This window comes from Podarcis tiliguerta (genome assembly GCF_965153285.1).
Source record: "Podarcis tiliguerta genome assembly, chromosome: 11".
In the NCBI taxonomy this organism is placed as follows: domain Eukaryota; kingdom Metazoa; phylum Chordata; class Lepidosauria; order Squamata; family Lacertidae; genus Podarcis; species Podarcis tiliguerta.
This window is the reverse complement of record NC_139544.1, coordinates 60,541,084-60,560,123: the sequence shown is the minus strand read 5'-3', so window position 1 is coordinate 60,560,123 and position 19,040 is coordinate 60,541,084. Positions and strand designations below refer to the sequence as shown.

Sequence of the window (19,040 nt, the reverse complement as noted above, 5' to 3'; positions counted from 1 at the left end):
GCTACTGAAGACATTTTGGTTTAAAAAGCCCTTTCCAGAAATGTGACCCAGTCATTTAATGAAATATTAATTCTATAATTGTAACCAATGGTTTTTATTGTTTTAAAAATCTAAATTACTTGTAGTTTATCTTATTGTACACTGTTTCAATAGCTTTGGCTGTGAAGCAGTTTATAAATCTGTTAAATAAAAAACAGTTCTCCTGTTGGACAAATATGATATATCCACAGTTTACTGGAATGGTCAATAGAGGGACGTCCAACTCGCAAGAGACTGCAATCTACTCACAGAATAAAAAAAACTGGCAGTGATGGGGGGGTGTCAGGTGGAAGTTGTTGAGCTTTTTTTTTTTATAGTTGTTGACCTTTACTTAGGGAAGTGTGTTGACCTTTTTGAGGGGATTTAATCAAAGTTGTTGCTGTCTACTAGTGACTGCAAGCATGCCCAACCAAGATCGACAAAAATCTGGAACAGAAAATTTAGGATGAGAAGTGACCACATGAACACCAAAGCCTTCTCTCTCTCTCTCTCTCTCTCTCTTTTAAGGCAGCTGGAATTTTGATTTGCAATAAAGGCACAACAAACCCTGCTGTGGTCTTCTTGTGTTGCCCTTGCAACAAAGAGTTACATTAAAAGGTACTTCACACTTAAGACTATTCCAAAATATTCTGCAATAATATCAATCTTCTCATTCATCCAAAGATTTTCCAGATCATTAAAAGGTAGTTTTGCCCATTCATACAAATTACTCATAGGATGGTGTTGAACAGACAGGATGTTCGCCTATCAATCCACTGCCTTCTCTCTGTACACAAAGAACATTTGTGCCTTTCTCCCCCCCCCCCCCCAAGGACAAGGGTCAGAGGACCATGCAGCCTTCATCCAGGCTGATTTTCTGGCAGCTGAAGCAAGTCCAATTTTTAACACAGCACAGCTACAGGGTAGAACAGTCTTCTACTATAATAAGTAACTGCTGTCTGTCATTGGGTCCAGTAACTCATTCTCAAAGTATGTGAAAGATTATTACCTTGAGAAAATACACACACAGGCTACACCCAAAGGGTCATGACCTAAATGGCACAAAATCCATGTAGGAAAGAATCAAGCTCAGCTGGTAGCATAAGCTGAAACTGATCCCACAACCAGTGTTGAAAACTCAAATATATAAGCTAGGCACCCTATAGCTACGTGAACCAAGGTTACAGTCGCCAAAATGGAATGTCTAGTTGACATTTTGATGGACTGACTAGTGATGTAAGGTGAGAATATCCTCTGCTAGAAAATTCTCCGGAGAATGTTCTCCACAAACTGTAAATTCTAATGTAAGAACCAGTTTTACAACCCACATTAAAAAAATCTAGTAAATAATAAGTCAAGCTGTGATATTGCCAGTGTAAGTAATGAGTAATGATTTTTTTTTATCCAGTTACATTACTGAGCATTGTGTCATTCACCACTGGCAGATCTGAAACGTGAACAACAGAAAACATTTTTTTTTTTTTAGTTTTAAAAATGTTATTCATTTAATTTGATGAACATTTGGATTCGTATGTATTTCAACTATATGTAATAGCCTTTTTTCTATTTTGGTGTGATTTTATTCTTAGTAATTCTATACCCTTGGACATACAGTGTGATTATTTTTATTTTTTTACAGAAAGTCACTTTAATGCTTTATACACTTAAATTACCTAGGCCTATACAATTATGTGTAACAGCATGTGAGGTGGCCTTGATTTAAACAGTTTCTATATTTTTATTTAATGCCAGTAACTGGGTTTTGCAGTGCCATTCAATGGTAAAAGGTGCCATTTACCAGAGATTGACATACCGAAATATATGATCATGTAATGATCATATATTTAATGTTAATGGCTTCTTTTTTATATGTATGCATATAGTTTTGTTTATCAAGCTGTGTTTTAGTCACCAAAACAGTTATTAAGTGTTAGAGCTATTAGAAGCACAAGATAGCCTATTACTGAATTTACTTGTATCAAACCTTCACAGCATTGCCCCATTGAATAAAAGTATCTGTACAGTTTTTGGTTGCCATCTGAACAAGTTTACCCATGAATAAACATGTATATTAACTAATTATATCATTTTCAATGCATTAAAATGGTATCATTTTCAATGCATTAAAATGAATATTCTCCTATTTTAAATGAAAATCTCTAATATTCTCATTAATATTCTCCAAAAGATTATTCTTGAGAATTTAACATCACTAGGACTGACTGTGATCAATTATCAGTTAAACATCTGGGGTCATTCCACATCAAATCAATGCAAAAAACAAGGGTTTTGCCACCCACCGTCTCGGATTTTAATGAAACTTGGTGTACACCTGTGATGGGATGAAGAGCTGCTTGTGTGTAAATTGCAATCCCTCAGAGTTTGAACAGCTTCTCAAAACTCTGCCTGTGACGGAGCCCCTCCAGCATGGCTGCGTCAGTCGCTAGCAGAATCCGAAAGTGGCTGCTTTCGGAAACGTTTCCAACATAAAAGCTCCTTAACGGAAACACGTCTTCTGGACTCTCTGCGTGACAGTTTCCGCCGAGGAACGGGTGTTCCTATAGGCGGTCCTGAGACTTCCCCACTGTTTTCACTGGAAGCATCTCTGAGCCATTCCTCCGACTCTCCTTCCCTTGACGTTCCTGTTCGCCCCCTACTGGTTCCCTCTTCAGGTGTCAAGTCTCTCTCTACCTCAGAGAGCCTTGGCACCTCCTGTCCTGCCGATGGCAGTTCCCTGACATCCACCTCCCCTCCAGGGCCCCCTTCACCCCCTCCCGTCTCCTCCCCTACAGGTTGTGAGGAGGTAAAACCCCGGAAAGAACCTTCCTCATCGTCTGAAGTTTCGAACACCTTTCTCCACTCGTTGTGGTTCCTAGTCTCTCGGTACTCCTCGTCATCTGAGTCCGTTCCTTCTTCCAACTCCGACTCCGCGAATCCTTCCAGTTCCTCTTCCTCGTCTGTGGTGCCGAAATACTCCCTTCTAAACCTTGCTACCGGCTGTGGTTTCCGCGGGAATCTTTGGTGGAACGTTTCTGTTAAAACCTCGTCATTGACCTCCTCTGCAGTCACCCAGGTGTTTTCTGACTCCGGTTCCCCTTCCCACGCCACTAAATACTCCACCTGATTGCCCTTCCACCTGGAATCGAGGATTTCCGCTACATGGTTACTGCTTTCCCTCTCTTCCAAGACCGGTCCCCTGGTGTGCTCCTCTTCACCTCCCCCCTTGTACGGTGACAGTAATGACCTGTGGAACACTGGATGCAATTTCATGTGGTTGGGTAACCGGAGTTTGAAAGCCACTGGGTTGACCTGCTGAATGACCTCAAAGGGTCCCAATCTCTTGGGTCTTAATTTCTTACAACCCCCTTTGAACGGCAACCCTTGGGTGGACAACCACACCTGATCCCCCACCCTTATGGTTTCACCTTCCCTCCTGTTCTTGTCTGCCTGCTTCTTATATTGAGCCTTGGCCCTTTCTAAGTTGAGCTGAAGCTGACGATGGATCGCTTCCATCTCTTCTACAAAATGTTCGGCCGCTGGGACGCTCCATCTCTCGCCCCCCTCCCCCGGGAATGCCCTGGGGTGACACCCGTAATTAGCCAAAAAGGGGCTCATCCCTGTGGACACATGCTCCGCATTGTTGTAGGCAAATTCTGCCAGCGCCAGCTTTTCTACCCAATCATTCCCTCTGTCATTGACATAGCACCTCAGATATTGTTGGAGGATGCCATTTGCTCTTTCCGCCTGCCCGTTGGTTTCCGGGTGCCGGGCCGTCGAAAAATTGACTTCCACGTGCAGCAAGCTCATGAGCTTCCTCCAGAACCTGGAAGTAAATTGTTTCCCGCGGTCCGAGACAACCCTCAAGGGGGCGCCATGCAGCCGGAAGACGTGTTCTACAAACAACTTCGCTGTTTCTTCCGCTGTGACTGCATGTGAACATGCTACAAAGTGGCACATCTTAGTTAACAGGTCCACTACTACCATGATGGCCGTCTTCCCTTTGGATTTGGGCAGATCCGTCATAAAATCTATTGATACCGCCTCCCAAGGCCGTTCTGGCGTGGGTAGTGGTTCCAATAACCCTGCCGGCGCCCTTCTTTCCCCCTTGGCTCTCTGGCATTGGTCACACCCTCTTACATACTCCTTTACATCTTCCCTCACCTTGGGCCACCAAAACTCCCTGGTGACCATCCACATGGTCTTGTGTTGTCCAAAATGTCCCGCCGTGGGACTATCATGCAACTGCTTGAGTACCCTCCCTCTCAATTCACCTTCTGGTATATACAGTGCCCCTTTGTAATACAATGCCCCATTTCTTTCTTCAAAACCCTCCGGGCTCTCACCCTCTCCCCTGAGGCCTCTGAGCTTATTTTGGGCATATTCGTCAGTTTCCGTTTCTTCTACCAGCTCTCGTCTCCCCACCAGCGCCGCCCCACACACCCAGCGGTCCTCAGGAATGACATGTCTTTCTTCGCTTGCCCCCTCCCCTTCCAAGTACTCTGGTTTGCGTGAGAGAGCGTCCGCCCTGACGTTCTCTGGGCCTGGTACATAACAAATCTCAAAGTGGAATTTGGAAAATTCCTGTGCCCATCTCACTTGCCGTTGGTTGAGTACTCGAGCTGTTCTCCAATACTCCAAATTCTTGTGGTCGGTGCACACTTGCACCTTGTGTTGTGCCCCAATCAATAAATGTCTCCACCTCCGGAACGCCTCGTGAATGGCAAGTAGTTCTCTGTCATACACCGTGTAGTTCCGCTCGGACTTATTCAGCTTCCTCGAGAAAAAGGCACACGGTCTCCACTCTGACGTATTTCTTCCCGGCTGAAGAAGCACAGCCCCCACCGCTCTGTCTGACGCGTCTGTCTCCACCCTCATGGGCTTCTGTAGGTCCACATGCAGAAGTTGTTCTTCCGAAGCGAAAGCCCTTTTCAGTTCTTCAAAAGCTCTCTCCGCCTCCGCCGTCCAAACAAATTTCTTCTTGCTACTGAGGCAGTCGGTGATGGGCGCCGTCAAGTGTGCAAAATTCTTGATGAACTTCCGATAAAAGTTCCCAAACCCCAGGAATCTTTGCACATCCTTCTTGGTTTTCGGTGTCTTCCATTCCAGCACCGCCTGGACCTTGCCTGGATCCATGGCCAATCCTTGGTCTGACAGGCGGTACCCCAGGAATTCCACCTCCTTGGCATGAAACTGGCACTTCTCCAGTTTCACCCACAGCTGATTGGCTTGCAGCCGGCCCAACACTTCTCTCACGTCCCTCACATGCTGCTCTTCATCTTCCGAATACACCAACACGTCATCCAAAAAGGCCACACAATTCTTGTAGAGCAACGGCCCCAGGACGTGGTTGATGAAAGCTTGAAAACATGCGGAGCCGGCTTGGAGACCGAAGGGCATTACGAGGTATTCAAATGCTCCCAAAGGGGTGAACATGGTGGTCTTCCATTCATCCCCCTTCCTTATTCGTATCAGATTATACGCCCCCCGCAGGTCCAGTTTTGTAAAAATCTTCCCCTTCCTCACCCTGGTCAGAATGTCATCAATTCGGGGCATAGGAAAGGCCAGGGGTTCCGACACGGCGTTTAGGGCCCTGAAATCCACTACAAGTCTCGGCTTATCTGTGTTTTTTTTGTCCACAAAAAACACTGGGCTGCCCCCCACCGCTCGGGACTCTCTGATGAAACCCCTCTTCAGGTTTTTGTCAATGAACTCCCTCAGCTCCTGCATCTCCCTGTCTGACATGGCGTACAGCTTGCCCACTGGGAGTTGAGCCCCCGGGAGTAGGTTGATTTGACAGTCAAAGGGTCTATGCGGCGGCAGTTTGTCCGCTTCTCTTTCGCTGAATACGTTGCTCAGATCTGCATATTGCGGAGGCACCTCCCCTTGCTTCATTACCTCCATCCCAGCTAAGGTGATCTTGGCTCCCCCTCTCTGCATCCTGAGCCCTCCTTTCTTCCAGCCTCGCCGTCTGCAAGGCAAGCTGGATTTCCAACGTCCTATACCTTTCCTCCAGGCTTGGACCTCCTCCAGCTGCCCCTCCGGTTCCTGCTGGTTCGCTCATGATGCCTCTCCCTGGCACAAGCTAGCTGTCGATGACTTTCGGATTGCTGTGATGGGATGAAGAGCTGCTTGTGTGTAAATTGCAATCCCTCAGAGTTTGAACAGCTTCTCAAAACTCTGCCTGTGACGGAGCCCCTCCAGCATGGCTGCGTCAGTCGCTAGCAGAATCCGAAAGTGGCTGCTTTCGGAAACGTTTCCAACATAAAAGCTCCTTAACGGAAACACGTCTTCTGGACTCTCTGCGTGACAGTTTCCGCCGAGGAACGGGTGTTCCTATAGGCGGTCCTGAGACTTCCCCACTGTTTTCACTGGAAGCATCTCTGAGCCATTCCTCCTACTCTCCTTCCCTTGACGTTCCTGTTCGCCCCCTACTGGTTCCCTCTTCAGGTGTCAAGTCTCTCTCTACCTCAGAGAGCCTTGGCACCTCCTGTCCTGCCGATGGCAGTTCCCTGACAACACCCTTCCCTTGTGGTTGAAAGAAACCCCCTTAAATTTTTTCCCTCTATCTCAAGCGGTTTTAATTTTATAGCACTTCAAAGTTTCATGAAATATGTGTTTCTGTTCCTCTTGAGATCCTCGGCCTTGTGTGCATTTTATATTTTTTCTCTATAACCAATGATCAGATCTCTTTGAAATTTTACACAGCGCTCAATAACATGATGAGGATTTCAGGAAAAAATACACCAGCACTCAAAAGATTTTATAAATGCCTTAAAAATGTATAAATGTAGTTTTTTGGTGGAAAAATGAGGTTTAGAAAACCTAAATTTTCAGTGTGAGGGCACGATGGAATCAAAAGTTTCTGATGGTGAAAATTATTGCAAAGACATGCTCTTTCTCAACAAAGAATAAAATTTATGGGTCTGTTATGTCATGCAGGAAGCAGTCCACGGAGGCTGTTTAGCCGGCCCACAAGCTGCTTCTGACCCGAGCCACCCGCTCTGCGAGTCCCCACGCACTGCACTAAACTGGCGCAGCGGGGCACAAGGACTCTCTTCCGCGGCTCCAGAAATCGCTTCTGCGCATGCCGACGCCAAAACTTGCTTCTGCGCAGGCGCAATTTTGGGCGTCTGGGCATGTGCAAAATCAATTTCCAGCACTGCGGACATGTGCAGGCCCGATTTCTGGCGTCGCACTGCACTCGTCCGGCCCGCGGAGGATCTCCACGGGAGTGATCCGGTCCATGCCTGGTAAGCCTTGCCGACCCCTGGCCTAAGGTGAAAATGATTCCACAAACCGTTCTCAATAGTGGCACTGGGTACTTCAACCGGAGCTGCAACAAGCAAAGAATCAAGGCCCCTCTGAAGTCATCCTCAATATGTGTAGCTAGTTGGATCCGGTGGGTTTTCCTGGGGCTTCAGAGGTCCCTCCCCTACATGGGGAGTCAGTAACCTCCAGACTATCCAAGATAACTCCACTGGCCTGCTACTAGAGAACATAATGCGAGGTGCAAAATGAACCTTTTTGCAGCCCACACTGCCACATAAAGGTAAAGGTAAAGGTAAAGGTACCCCTGCCCGTACGGGCCAGTCTTGCCAGACTCTAGGGTTGTGCGCTCATCTCACTCTGTAGGCCAGCGCTGTCCGCAGACACTTCCGGGTCACGAGGCCAGCGTGACAAGCTGCATCTGGCGAGCCAGCGCAGCACACAGAACGCCGTTTACCTTCCCGCTGGTAAGCGGTCCCTATTTATCTACTTGCACCCGGGGGTGCTTTCGAACTGATAGGTTGGCAGGTGCTGGGACCGAACGACGGGAGCGCACCCCGCCGCGGGGATTCAAACCGCCGACCATGCGATCGGCAAGTCCTAGGTGCTGAGGTTTTACCCACAGCGCCACCCGCGTCCCACACACACTGCCACGTAGCAGACACTATTATGTGTACTTACCAGTGTTCGACTGACTTCAGAGCGAGACTTGTGCCATTTAATAATCATTTAATCAATGTGTTTTTTTTCTGTACCAGGTCAAGGATTTAACATCAACAAGAACACATTTTTACATCTCTGCTTCTAATGTCCTGCTGTATGTCTATGCAACTTAATACTGCTCGCATGGACAATTGGAAAGGCCTTAGCTGCCAGGGTATCACGGAGATTTACATCTCCAGCTCTCAACACATTTGAATTAAGTGAGCTGTACTGAACACCAATAGACCTTACTTTCAGGTAAACAATGTTAGGATTGAAAATGTTCAGAATCCTTTTAATTCCTGAAGCTCCTCAACATCTTTAAAAGTAAGTATCATCCCACAGAAGAACACTGAGAGCATTTTCCCTATCTGAAAACCTCAGTTGAAATGTTTCTTTTAAAAGCTGTCACAAGACAGCACACATGTTAACATCTGAAGTTAAAGAACACTCATGATTCAGATTACTTTTTGCTTGTTATTTATTATGCCAGCCTTAGGATGGAAGCCAAAATACTCGGCATTCCCCTAACTTTCTACAGAAGATCAAATTGCAACAGCATTGCAAGCAGTGTACATTGCTTAGTTTGCAAGAATCTTATGTTTGCATAAAATTGGGTGATGTTCAACTCAGTCATACTCAGAACAGACCCAGTGAAATCAACAGACGTGTCTACTCTAGGTGTGACTTAGCTGGAATCACCAAGTGTGTTTCATCCCCCTTTAGCTGCATGGCTAACTTCTATAAATGTAAAGTGAAAAGTTATTCAGGCCATGAATTAATTCTTGCTGCACACATTATCATCAAGTCTAAGTGCTACCTTAGTTTTAAGAGAAGATTCATTTCTCCAACTTTACTCAGGGCTTGAAATTAGCAGGGAGCCAGGCACATTTTGCGCCAAAAGATTCTCCATTTGTGAACACTTCAAAAAGTCTGGGTGCCATTTATTGGAACCTTGCTGACACTCAAGGATTACTGAAATGTATGAGATTTGAAACCTCAAAGTATATGTTAAGGAAACACAATATGTTAAGGAGTTTAACAATAAAGAGTAGAGTGTTTTGAAAACTGAAGTATGTTACCAATGACACTTTTGTGTCAATGCAAAAGTGAATTGCAAATTAAGTCATGCTTATCAAAATAATAAATAAAAAGTGTTGCAGACCCCCACAGTGGGGACTAGATGTCCTGTTTTGGTACCCACAACCCAGGTCCCAGAAGCCATTTAGCTCCTACCTCTTCTATTCCAGTTTCTAACACTGACTTTACTATGCTCCAAATAACCACAGTTTGGAAAGCTAGTGTGTTCTAGTGTTTACAGTGTTGGGCTAGGATTCAGAGCACAAGGTTGAAAACACTATTCAGCCTTGCAGCTCACTGTGGGACCTTAAGCAAGTCACTTTTTGCCTAATCTACCTCAGAGTTGTTGGGAGGATAAAATGGAGAGAGCAAGTACCATGTAAGTCAGCATGAGGTCCTCTGGTAAGAGATGGAATATAACAGCAATAATCAATCAATTAAATATACTGTAGATATATAGCCTTTTAATATTATATGTTAATTGTGCCAAACAAAGTCCCATTCATCATCACCTCTGCTAATTTTTTAAAAGGTTATGTCTGGAGGACTGGCAAGGAACCCATGAGAAGACAACATGCCAAATGAAGTAACTGTGACTCAGTAAAAGGAAGTTGCACTGCACACTAATTAACGGTGTCATCACCTGCAGAGTTCCCCACCTCAGGCAAACTCAAAAATTGAAATAAAAGAACAAAGCCTATTATAGCCATCAGAGCACAGCATTCCTCACCTGAATTCTCTTGTCTTTTAATTTTAAATCTTGCTCTTCTTTGAGGGAGCTCACGATAGCACATGTGCCCCACCAAAGGTTATGCTCACAACAACTATGTGTGGTAGGTATGGCTGAGAGTGTATGACTTGCCCAGGTCCTCTCGATGAGCTCAGGGCAGAATAAGGATTTGAAACTGGGTTTCCCCAGTTCTAGCCCAACACTTTAACCACCACACTGTTTCACTGATAATGGACATTGATTAGAAAAGGTATTTACTTCCGCTGGGATCCATGTCCCTTACAGTATGTGTGTGTTTTGAGTTGACTGGAATCCACCCCAGGCCAGAAAAAGGCCTATTGTGCTGCCCTTCCCAGTCAGAATACCTAGTAAACACAACTGTCAAAACTACTACAGAGAACAGTGAAAGCATTATTCTATTCCAAAGACAAGACGGAAGGCTTTTGGGATGAAAGCCTGCAACAGTGTACTGTATTGAGAAAGGTGGTGACCTATGTTCCCAATTCTGAAGTGAGTGGAAATTAGTAGTATTAGTTACAGCACAATCCCATGCATGTTTTACATGGAGACCTCATGTTAAACTGGGCTTATTCCCACGCACGTAATAAAACTGTGCTGCTAGGCTCTACTCAAGATATAAGGGGATCATTGGAGGATCAAAGTTGGGGAACATCACATACAAAACAAAGTCTCCTATTCTTCAAACCTTTCATAAAGGTTTCCAATAAATAATGTGACCCAAGAGATTTTTCACATGGGAAGCTACTCCACATGGGATGTTTGAGAAGAGGACTCCACATTAAAATGACAGAATGCTTATATACTTTGGGATCTTACCAGTCAAAAATGAGATTTTTTTTCTCAAGACACACAAGCTCTGTAAGTCCAACACCAATCAAGTTAAGTAGTGATATCCCTCTACCCTCTCAAGCAGCCAGAAGCATATACTGCTAAATAAATACACATATTTGCTTTGACCAAACCAGCCAAAAATTTATTACCTGTCAAATGATGCAGTTCCTCACTTCAAGAGAAATGTACATTTTGAAATACTGATACTCTGCATTAAACAGTGACAGTGCTGTGTTCCACACAGTCAAGTCAATTCAGCCATTAAGCTCAGCAAAGAGAAGGAGTGGGACTTGAACTCTCTACCTCAAGGAAATGTAGTTGGGCTAAAACACTGGTCTAAGGCTCTAAGCTATTTTGAAGAAGGCAGGATATATATGACAAATATATCTCCATAAAATAAACATCTCCTCTGTCGAGCAGCCTTAATCACCTGCTCTACGGTCTGCTCTGAGAACAGTAATCTCTACAATATCCTTCCAAAGTACACCCTCATTATCTCCCTCAAAATGAAAGTCAGAGACCAATGAGTTGTTTCCTTTAAACTACTTATCAAGAACCAACAAGGGTGAGATTTCAGAACAGGGAACTTCTGTTGCTATTTGTATTGCAACAGCCAACGACTCATATTTAAACAGAGCTTACACTGTTCAAAGCACTCAAAACACACTATCTTTTCCAGAACTGGAATATGCTAGTCACCAAGATGAGTCTGAGCTACAAATCAGGAAATCACCAGTTAGCTTCTACCCCTCTGCCACAAACACACAAGGGCACCTTAGGGAAGCAACTGTCACTCAAGTTGTTCCAACTCACACAACCAAGAGCTGGTAGGTCCTGCTTACCTTAAGGACTGCTCTAATCACAGCAGGATAGTGCAACATGAAGGCCTCTGACTAATCAGGAGCATTTCATTCCTTACAACAGCCCTGTGAAGTCGATTGGATCCTACAATTCCCATCCGTCAGCCAAAGGAACATGAGTCACCTATTGCTATTCAAGAAGGAATGCCAGCCTGGACGGAACAGAACACAAATGCATACAACTCTCCATTTTGCTTTGGCCTTGAAAAACTGATCGCCCCAGAGATCGACTTTTCACCCCACACACTCCTTTAACTGGCCTCTTTCCTATTCCTATTGTATGGGTGTGGGGGTTGTTGGTTTGTTATGTTTTTCTTTCTATTATGCCTTTTGTGTCCTCATCCTGTATTTCTATGCTGTGAACCGCCCTGAGACCTACAGATGAAGAGTACAAGTACAATAATAGACAAACCAACCAAATTCTGCAACCACTGTTGCCAGGAGAGGACCCAGTCTCTCCCTCTTTAGCCAACCGGAGGCAACAATGGCCAGAAAGGCAAGACATAAACACACACACAATAAATATATATATATATATACACAGACACACACAGTGCTTTTTTCTGGGAGGCTGCAGAGGTACGCATAACCCTAAACATTGTGTGAATCTCTGTACTTTTGTCAATTTACTGTATTTATTTTTGGCAACCTGAACTAGGAAATGGTGATTTCCTTGAGTCAAAATGAGAGTACCCCCATAACACACACACACACACACACACATATTATATTTATATATATACACAGTTCTTCCCTGTACTGTGTTTGTTTGTGTGTGTCTGTGTGTTTATATATGTGTGTGTGTGTGTGTGTGTGTGTACATATACATATAGTATCTAAATCTATACCTATATAGTTAGTTAGTTAGAGACACTGAGCGTCAGTGAGGGCCACCTGAGGATGACAAGCCGGGCCGCGAGGGTGGAGCTGGGGCCACCGGCGTTCAGACCCCAGAGGCGGGGAGGGAGGGGGCAGCGATCTTGATTTCGACCAGAACTCGAACTCGGGACCTTCCAGACCAGGGGGGCTCTCGCGACCACCGAGCCCTCCCTCCCTCCCGGGGGGGGGGGGACGGAGAAGCGAAGCCCCCGAGTCCCTGTCAGGGACGGAGGTTCGCCCGAGGGGCGCCGCGAAGGCAGCCTGGGCTCATCCCCACCTGCGGGGGTCTTTCCCTTCCCCAACCCCGCCCGCCAAGGCGCGCCTGCGCAGAAGGACGCGCGCGCGCGCACACCCCTCAGCGGCGAGGAGAGAGGCGCGTCGCCCCACCGACACTCGCCCCCTACCTGAGGGGCGAACTCCGCCGCCGCCGCCTCCGGCCTACTCACCCCGGATAACGGCTGCTGCGGCTGCTACTCGTAGTCGTCACGCTCGCCCGCGGCTCTGCCAGCTACAAGTCCCCGCCGGCCGCGGCCACCACGAAGACGACGAGCCGCCTCCCCTCTCCGTACCCGCCTCGGCAACAGCGCGACGCCATCTTGTCTCCCCGCCCAACGCGCACGCGCGCAAGCTCGCACGCACGCGCCCCCCCTCCTCTCCGGCCGGCAGCGACGCGTGGCGTCACGGCGCCGATGACGCGACGCGGAAGAGAGCGAGAGTCGAGAGGCGCTTCCGGTTTGCTGGATGCGGCCGCTTGTCGTTGCCATAACCCGGGAGGGAGGAAATAATAATAATAATAATAGCAACAACAACAACATTATATCAACAACATATTATTATTATTTCATTTCCATACTGCCTTTTAAAGAGAAACTTTTATTGCTTTTTAAACACAAGATATGCCGCTTTATATTTGTAAAGGGAGAAAAATCTCAGAGCGGTTTACAGCACATTAAAACTTCAAATAAAACAATCCAGAACAAAATGTTCCTGAAGAAAGTCAAATATAAAGTGCACGTTCAGAGCAATGAACAGAAAACTAAAGATTTGAAAATAAAACATTGCTACATGGAGTCCAATATAGAATGGACATGTAAGGCAACACAATTAAGAAGAGGTTAAATATTAACATATGCATAATACATATGCATTAGTTGTTGTCAATCCAGCCAGTGGTGTGGGTGTTGTGTGTGTGCTGCCATTGGTGCTGGATTATGATTGTTGTTGTGTTCTGGTTATTGTCTTGTGTTACCTCCTTGATGTTTCTTTTGAAATAAATTTATTATTATGTATCATTATTATTAATTAATAATTACCCAATCAAGCACCAGCAAAGCACAGGCATCAATTTACTAATTTATTTTAAAAAACAATAGCAATAATTTGATATTTGTGAAGTACTCTACTTCTCATGGAAGGGGCGGGGAACAGAACTTTGTTAGACTTCCTTACACTCCACTGCACACTCGCCCCACCACCATTTTTCTGTTCTAGAATCATAGAATTGTAGACTTGGAACGGATCCTGAGCATCAACCCCCTGCAATACAGAGATCTCAAGTCTTTTTATTAAAGTACACTCCTCCCCCCACCCAACTTGAGGGCGTCCCTAATGTCCAGTAGTTGTTGGCATCCAACTGTCTCAAGTGACAATATATTAAGATAATGTAAGGTAATCAGATCCTGGCAAATATTGCCAAAGAAGAAGAAGAAGGTCTGTAGGAGGTTTGGCTCAGAGGAATTAGTCCAGCTCCAGACTGCATGATTATAAGTTGTTTTAAGTTGTTTTTAAAGTTGTGTTTTCATTCTTGTAACCAGCCTGGGACCTAAGAGTGAAGGGATATAATTGCTGATGATAATAATGTTACATGTAAAGTGGTTGTTGTTGTTTAGTTGTTTAGTCCTGTCCGACTCTTTGTGATCCCATGGACCAGAGCATGCCTGGCCCTCCTGTCTTCTACTGCCTCCCGCAGTTTGGTCAAACTCATGTTCGTAGCTTCGAGAACACTGTCCCACCATCTCGTCCTCTGTCGTCCCCTTCTCCTTGCGCCCTCCATCTTTCCCAACATCAGGGTCTTTTCCAGGGAGTCTTCTCTTCTCATGAGGTGGCCAAAGTCTTGGAGCCTCAGCTTCAGGATCTGTCCTTCCACTGAGCACTCAGGGCTGATTTCCTTAAGAATGGATAGATTTGATCTTCTTGCAGTCCATGGGACTCTCAATAGTCTCCTCCAGCACCATAATTCAAAAGCATCGATTCTTTGGCATTCAGCCTTCTTTATGGTCCATACTCTCACTTCCATACATCACTACTGGGAAAACCATAGCTTTAACTATATGGACCTTTGTTGGCAAGGTGATGTCTCTGTTTTTTAAGATGCTGTCTAGGTTTGTCATTGCTTTTCTCCCAAGATGCAGGCGTTTTAATTTCGTGACTGCTGTCCCCATCTGCAGTGATTCTGGAACCCAAAAAAGTAAAATCTCTCACTGCCTCCATTTCTTCCCCTTCTATTTGACAGGAGGTGATGGGACCAGTGTCCATGATCTTAGCTTTTTTGATGTTGAGCCTCAGACCATATTTTGCACTCTCCTCTTTCACCCTCATTAAAAGGTTCTTTAATTCCTCCTTACTTTCTGTGGTCATCTGCATATCTGAGGTTGTTGATATTTCTTCCGGCAATCTTAATTCTGGCTTGGAATTCATCCAGTCCAGCCTTTCTCATGATGAATTCTGCATATAAGTTAAATAAGCAGGAAGATAACATAAAGCTTTGTCATACTCCTTTCCCAATTTTGAACTAGCTGCAGCTTCTTGTCCCACATAGAGATTTCTCAGGAGACAGATGAGGTGATCAGGCACTCCCATTTCTTTAAGAACTTGCCATAGTTTGCTGTGGTTGACACAGTCAAATGCTTTTGCATAGTCAATGAAGCAGAAGTAGATGTTTTTCTGGAACTCTCTAGCTTTCTCCATAATCCAGCACACATTTGCAATTTGGTCTCTGGTTCCTCTGCCCCTTTGAAATCGAGCTTGCACTTCTGGGAGTTTTTGGTCCGCATACTGCTTAAGCCTGCCTTGTAGAATTTTAAGCATAACCTTTCTAGTGTGTGAAATGAGCGCAATTGTGCGGTAGTTGGAGCATTCTTTGGCACTGTTCTTCTTTGGGATTGGGTTGTAGACTGATCTTCTCCAATCCTCTGGCCACTGAGTTTTCCAAACTTGCTGGCATATTGAGTGTAGCACCTTAACAGCATCATCTTTTAAAATTTGAAATAGTTCAGCTGGAATATAATCACTTCCAATGGCCTTGTTATTAGCAGTGCTTTCTATCATACCACTTTAAACAGTCATGGCTTCTCCCTAAGAATCCTGGGAACTGTAGTTTATAAGTGCTGAGAGTTCTTATCTTTACCTCAGAGAGCTACCAAGGTGGTTTAAGGATCGATCCCACTCCTGGGAATATGGTAGCTCTGGGAGGGGGAATAGGGGTCTCCTAACTGCTCTCAGCACCCTTTGGGGAAAGCCTGAAGTGTGCTTAGTGCTGCTGCCTTGAAATACAGAATAGAAAGACAAAGAATAGAGTGGTGGCATTTTTTAAGGCTTATGTTCCAGGAAAACAAACTTTGAGGGAGTAGGTCACTGAATAATGTGAAGGGAAATGCATGTATCATGGATTAGAAGGATGGGGTGGAGATGGCTTCAAGGTTAAGGCACATTGTTAATAAAATATATAATGAAGCATGCTGGTCTTGCCTGCGGCCTTCCCTTTGGGGCATCTGGTCAGTCACTGCAAAAACAGGATGCTGGACTAGACCACCTTGATGTAGCAGGGTTTTTATTACTGCTATAGGTTTGGGAAGGGATCTCCCTAAACCCTAGGTAAAGGTAAAGGGACCCCTGACCATTAGGTCCAGTCGTGGCTGACTCTGGGGTTGCGGCACTCATCTCGCTTTACTGGCCGAGGGAACCGGTGTACAGCTTCCGGGTCATGTGGCCAGCATGACTAAGCCGCTTCTGGCGAACCATATGTTCACCAGATGATGGACTCAAGGGCATCCTGATCAAATTTGCAGATGACACCAAACTGGGAGGGGTGGCTAACACCCCAGAGGACAGGATCACACTTCAAAACGACCTTGACAAATTAGAGAACTGGGCCAAAACAAACAAGATGAACTTTAACAGGGAGAAATGTAAAGTATTGCACTTGGGCAAAAAAAATATGAGAGGCACAAATACAAGATGGGTGACACCTGGCTTGAGAGCAGTACATGTGAAAAGGATCTAGGAGTCTTGGTTGACCACAAACTTGACATGAGCCAATGGTGTGACGCGGCAGCTAAAAAAGCCAATGCAATTCTGGGCTGCATCAATAGGAGTATAGCATCTAGATCAAGGGAAGTAATAGTGCCACTCTATTCTGCTCTGGTCAGACCTCACCTGGAGTACTGTGTCCTGTTCTGGGCACCACACTTCAAGAAGGACACTGACAAACTGGAACGTGTCCAGAGGAGGGCAACCAAAATGGTCAAAGGCCTGGAAACGATGCCTTATGAGGAACGGCTACGGGAGCTGGGCATGTTTAGCCTGGAGAAGAGGAGGTTAAGGGGTGATATGATAGCCATGTTCAAATATATAAAAGGATGTCACATAGAGGAGGGAGAAAGGTTGTTTTCTGCTGCTCCAGAGAAGCGGACACGGAGCAATGGATCCAAACTACAAGAAAGAAGATTCCACCTAAACATTAGGAAGAACTTCCTGACAGTAAGAGCTGTTCGACAGTGGAATTTGCTGCCAAGGAGTGTGGTGGAGTCTCCTTCTTTGGAGGTCTTTAAGCAGAGGCTTGACAAGCATATGTTCTGGCGAACCAGAGCTGTGCACGGAAACGCCGTTTGCCTTCCCACCGGAGCAGTACCTGTTTATCTACTTGCACTTTTGATGTGCTTTCGAACTGCTAGGTTGGCAGGAGCAGGGACCGAGTAATGGGAGCTCACCCCGTCATGGGGATTTTCCCGGTGGGGAACCACTGACCTTCTGATCGGCAAGTCCTAGGCTCTGTGGTTTAACCCACAGCGCCACCAGCGTCGCCCCTAAACCCTATAAATTAATAAATAGTAGGATTTTCATTATTTGTGATAGGAAGTGAAAATACCACCTGCAGAGGAATTCCTGGGCTACCCTATGCAAAATGACCTGGCCAAACTAGGACCATTAAGAAACAATACAGGGCCATTGAGGGCCATACATTAGCAGTACAAGAGAACTGTTCTTCTGCCCATGCCCTGAGGTATGACTGGAGACAAGGGATTTGAAAGGTTGCCAGGCTATAGAATCATAGAGTTGGAAGAGACCACAAGGGCCATCGAGTCCAACCCCCTGCCAAGCAGAAAACACCATCAGAGCACTCCTGACATATGGTTGTCAAACCTCTGCTTAAAGACCTCCAAAGAAGGAGACTCCACCACACTCCTTGGCAGCAAATTCCACTGTCGAACAGCTCTTACTGTCAGGAGGTGTGATGTCAAAGGAATAGTTTGGGAAAGGGGCAGAAGGATCTTGGCTGGCTGGCTAGTGGCGGGTGGGGAGAGATGCCTTGGACTCCAGTACTGCACTCTGCTGTGGGGAACAAGCCCCTCTTGCGATGACCGTACTGCAAGATCTGACTCTCTCCATCTAATTCCAGGTTTAAATATGTGAATAAATATTTTTAAAGCTTTTGCCTTATATTCAGTTCTCCAAAGGAGCACAGACCCTGGTTGAAGGCCAAGACCCCTGGAATGTCATGCACGGCTCAGCAGCTATTGGGGTGGCCTGCAACATTATGATCTTAATTATTTTATTTATATGCCACATTTTCAAAGTTAAAACTATGCATAAGGCGGCTTACAATGTATAGATTATAACAAACATATCAAAAGTAGTAATAAATAAACAAGGCATCACAACGTGCACAAATTGAATAAAGTCCACATCATTCATAAGATAAAAATAAAGATACTATTATAAGATAAAACTGCTCCTTTATCCCTCAATGGTATCCAAGAGCCCTTATAGAGTAGCTTCTCTCCTGTCTGCCTGGATACGGGATAATGATTGCTTTTTCTGGCCATTCCTTTGAGATGCTAAATACTTGGTTCCTGAATCCCTTATGCATATTGATAGTGTGATCAGCTTAACAGATAATTGCCCGACTGTATTTGAAAAGGGAGGTGTAAGCCCCTACAGTCCAAAGACCATTGGAAAGCTTTTCCCATTTCCTTCCTCCTTACAGAGAAATATCTGAGGTCCATTTGGGAGAGTCAAAATGGCTTCAGGATTCTCCTGTACTATTTCAGACACGTCGTTTATATACTTATGTATGTGTTTGCCTTGTACATTTATGAACATTTATTTTATATATAAGACCTTAGAATTCCTATACAAAAAATTAACATCAGCAACCCACCCTAACAACCCCCCTAAACAACACGCCAGCCAGTGCCTATATCTAGCTACTGTATATATTATTATTATTATTATTATTAGAATTTATATTCCGCTCTACACCCGGAGGTCTCAGGGCGGTTCACAGAATCAAATCAAAATATAAAACCACAAATAACAAAAGGCGACTAAACCTATTACAGTATTTAATTTAAACTAAATAAGGAAGTTGTTGG

The 19,040-nt window shown here is 45.1% G+C and overlaps 1 protein-coding gene and 1 long non-coding RNA gene across 2 annotated transcripts in view; one reads left to right on the top strand and one right to left on the bottom strand.

Annotated features, from left to right (window-relative positions):
• The window catches only part of UBAP1 (ubiquitin associated protein 1), a 31,595-nt gene extending 18,512 nt beyond the window's left edge, over positions 1-13,083 (bottom strand). The window contains exon 1 of the mRNA XM_083402993.1: positions 12,834-13,083. The gene's annotated coding sequence lies outside the window, so the exon portion shown is untranslated. The remainder of the gene's footprint in view (positions 1-12,833) is intronic.
• On the top strand, positions 7,053-9,142 carry LOC310659605. The gene is made up of 2 exons (XR_014502855.1): positions 7,053-7,567; positions 7,943-9,142. It is a non-coding gene; the product is annotated as an uncharacterized lncRNA (long non-coding RNA).
• Positions 13,084-19,040: the final 5,957 nt, after the last annotated feature.